This window comes from Lactuca sativa, chromosome 8 (genome assembly GCF_002870075.4).
Source record: "Lactuca sativa cultivar Salinas chromosome 8, Lsat_Salinas_v11, whole genome shotgun sequence".
Taxonomy (NCBI): Eukaryota; Viridiplantae; Streptophyta; class Magnoliopsida; order Asterales; family Asteraceae; genus Lactuca; species Lactuca sativa.
Genome location: NC_056630.2, coordinates 88,689,685 through 88,694,207, shown reverse-complemented (window position 1 = coordinate 88,694,207; position 4,523 = coordinate 88,689,685).

The following is a 4,523-nucleotide window of genomic DNA, read 5'->3' as shown; positions in this document are numbered from 1 at the left end:
ATGGCGAGGAATATTATTTCTTTTCATGCTTTGTACAAACAAGGTTTTACCTTTTCGTTTGATAATGAATGTGGTGGTATTAATGCTTTCTTTAAAAATGTGTTTTATTTTAAAGCGTTACCTTGTGATGGTGTGTATGAAACTATGTCGATTGTAGACAACTTAGGAAATAATGTGTTGTATATTGATTCTTCTACTAGCCTAGATAAAGCATCATTGTGGCATTGTCGTCTTGGACATGTAAACAAGAAACGCATAGGCCAACTCCAAAAGAGTGGAGTCTTGGAGTCATTCGACCTTAAATCGAATGATAGTTGTGAATCTTGTCTACTTGGAAAGATGACAAAATCACCCTTCACTGGAACTTGTGAAAGGGGTGAGGGTTTGTTGGACCTAATACATACTGATGTATGTGGGCCATTCAAAACCACCACAAGGGAGGCTAATCGGTATTATGTGACTTTTATTGATGAATTTATTAGATATGGGTATGTCTACTTAATCAAACATAAGTCAGAAACCTTTGAAAGGTTTAAGGAATTCAAACAGGAAGTAGAAAATCAATTGGGCAGGAACATTAAGATGCTTCGATCCGATCGAGGTGGTGAGTATCTTAGTACCGAGTTCCTTGACTATCTTAAGGAGTGTGGGATTGTCTCACAATTGACTCCTCCCAGGACACCACAACTGAATGGTGTAGCTGAGAGGCGTAATCGAACCTTGTTGGACATGGTTCGCTCTATGATGAGTCGAGTTTCGCTACCAATCTCTTTTTGGGCGTATGCCTTAGAGACTGCCGCCCATATCCTTAATCTAGTCCCTACAAAAAAGGTTACCAAGACACCTCATGAGATGTGGACTGGGAAGGTTCCCAATTTGAACCACATCAAGATTTGGGGTTGCGAGGCTTTCGTGAGGCGTGAGACTCATGATAAGCTCGAACCCCGAAGTGAAAGGTGTATTTTCATCGGCTACCCACAGAAATCCTTCGGTTACCTCTTCTACAGACCCAGTGAGAATGTGGTCTTTGTAGCAAGAAGAGGGGTCTTTCGTGAGAGAGAGTTTATAAACCAAGGAGACAGTGGGAGGCAAATTGATCTTGAAGAAATTCAAGAAGCAATTGGTGAAGGAACCTCAGACACTAGCAATCAACCTGAGGAGGAACTCCTGTTGAACAAGTTGACATGTCTGTACCTCCGAGGCGTTCCACACGGGTTAGGAACACACCTTCATTTTATTATGGCTTTCATATTACTACGGAAGGTGATACGTTTATCAGCGATAGTACACTGGTAAATTTGGATGAACCTAGCAGTGTTAAGGAAGCCATGGCAGGCCCGGAGTCTGCTAAATGGAAGGAGGCTATGGACAGCGAGATACAGTCCATGTATGACAATCAAGTTTGGAACTTGGTTGACCATGTACCAGGCCGAAAAACAGTCGGGTGCAAATGGATCTTCAAGCAGAAGACCGACATGGAAGGAAAAGTGCATACTTATAAGGCTTGACTGGTTGTGAAGGGTTTTACTCAGACTCAGGGTATTGATTATGATGAAACCTTCTCGTCGGTAGCAAAGATTAAGTCTATTAGGGTTATGCTAGCCATTGCAGCATTTCATGATTATGAAATATGGCAAATGGATGTCAAAACCGCTTTCCTTAATGGAAAGTTGGCTGAGGATGTGTACATGAATAAGCCAGAGGGTTTTGTCAGTGCAGAGTACCCTAATAGAGTATGCAAGCTTGAGAAATCCATTTATGGATTAAAACAAGCATCTCGTAGCTGGAATCTTTGTTTTGATGAGAAGGTCAAAGAGTTTGGCTTCTCGAGAAGTGAAGATGAGTCTTGCGTGTATGTCAGAGCTAGTGGGAGTATAGTTAGCTTCTTGGTACTGTATGTGGATGACATACTACTTATAGGAAATGACATCCCATCCTTGCAGGAGGTTAAGTCCTGGCTTGGGAAGTGCTTTGCTATGAAGGACCTAGGGGAGGCTGCCTATATCCTAGGGATAAGGATATTAAGAGAAATGAGTAAGAGACTAATTGGACTTAGTCAGAGTACCTACTTGGATAAGGTGTTGAAAAGGTTCAACATGCAGAATTCCAAGAAAGGAGATTTACCGATCCAAAGCAATGCCAAACTGAGTAAGACTCAGAGTCCGAGTACAGAGGCAGAGATAGCTGAGATGAGCCAATTACCGTATGCTTCCGCTGTTGGCTCGATCATGTATGCTATGACTTGTACCCACCCTGATGTGGCATTTGCTTTGAGCATGGTCAGCAGGTATCAGGGGAACCCTGGCAAGGCTCATTGGACCGCGGTAAAGAACATTCTCAAGTATCTGCGGAGGACTAAGGATTGGATCCTTACCCTTGGTGGGAGTGATAACTTGAGAGTATTAGGGTATAGTGATGCTGGTTTTCAGACTGATAGGGATAACTTCCGCTCTCAGTCGGGTTGGGTCTTTACCTTAAATGGAGGGGCAATTTCTTGGAAGAGTTTCAAGCAGGAGACGGTGGCTGATTCGACTTGTGAATCAGAGTATATAGCAGCGAGTGAAGCAGCGAAGGAGGCAATATGGCTAAAGAACTTCATCGGAGACCTTGGAGTTGTACCAGCTATTAAGGAGCCTATGGAGATTTTCTGTGACAACAATAGTGCGGTTGCCTTAGCCAAGGAACCAAGAGATCATGGCAGATCCCGACACATTGACAGAAAATATCACTTCATAAGACACAAGATTGAAGAAGGACTCCTCGTGACAAGGAGGATATCGTCGGATGAGAATCCTGCATATCCCCTTACGAAGGGACTGACGAGGGTTAAGCATTTTCAGCATGCGAGGCGCATCGGGCTGAGGGACGATATTAGTTTTACAGATTAGATAGTTTTCCTGAAACTTGTAAAATATAATCGACGTTTGATGATGAATAAAATTTGTGATTTATTTATGAGTAAAGTGTTATTATCATTGTCAATTATTTACTATTGTTTCAGTTTTGCATGTTTTGACTTCCAGAATAATTAATTTATTCAAACCTCCACAATCGGTCATACGTCGGAAGTAGGTATGAATCAAGATTGTCATGAATTGGGTTTGTAGATGGCTAAAAGTGTTTAGACATGGCAATGGTTGCTGCAACGTTCATGAGTACTTATAAAATGTAATTGACGTTTGATGATGAATAAAATTTGTGATTTATTTATGAGTAAAGTGTTACTATCATTGTCAATTATTTACTATTGTTTCAGTTTTGCATGTTTTGACTTCCAGAATAATTAATTTATTCAAACCTCCACAATCGGTCATACGTCGGAAGTAGGTATGAATCAAGATTGTCATGAATTGGGTTTGTAGATGGCTAAAAGTGTTTAGACATGGCAATGGTTACTGCAACGTTCATGAGTACTTATAAGTTATGAGTATTGGTATAAACCCACGCTCACTTGTATCACTTCATGGAATTTATCTCGAGTGATCATGAGACGATAATATCATATAAGTCTTCAAACCTAGAGATATGAGTTGTTACCTATGAGTTGGTTGTGCATTGATTGCACGTAAATGCATCAGTAACTTGATGTTATAAAACGTGCCTTTGTGTACAATTTAACAAGTAGTAGAACAAGCATATGAGTCGAAGTTTATTTGTTCCTTCTAGAAATAGAGCGATATCTGGGCCCCTCGATGATTTTGTGTTGACCCATGTACCGGGCCCGGTCAGAACTAAACTGATGTGTTCAGTAAAGTTCTTTGTTAAACAAATCGGAAATCGAGAAACAACTGCCAGACAATAAGCAAGACATAGTTCCATGTGTTTGTCCGGCTGATATCATGAGAACAGAGGATTAAATGATCACTTGTCTTAAAATGGCGCTTCATAGTTCAACAGAGTTTTCGAGAGCTACGATTGCTGGTTGGTTCCTGAAGTTATATGGGCAAATAGAGTTATTAGAATTATCCAAGTGGGAGTCTGTTGGATAAGGTGTCTAAGTCCATAACTTATTTGGTATATACTTGACCCGACCCGGCATGGTCCATTTGGGTTGCATTTCACCCGAACAATTTATGGATAATTTATGAGAGTTATACACATATGTTTATTAATATATTATAAGTTATAATATATTAATATGAGGTTATGTTATTTAATTAGTCTTAGTCTTAAATTAATTATGAATTAATTTAGAGATTAAAAGGAAGACTAATTAGATTATGGGCTATTGGTTTTATATGGTGTGGGCTAACACTCATTTGTTAATGGGCTAGGCTTGGATGGAAGTCCATGGATGATCCATGGAGCTTTTAACCCATGGGTCCTTGGAAAAGGAAAGGTCATGGGTTATTAGGGTTTCACCCTAACCATGTACACTATATAAGCATGCTTATGGTGCATGAAATGGCAACTAGTGAACTAGTGTGTGTGTGTGTGTGCTTGTGTGTGGCCGAAATTAGTGTGTGTATACACTCTCTCAAAGTTTTCCAAGAGTTTGTGGTGATTTGTGATTCCATTTGAGG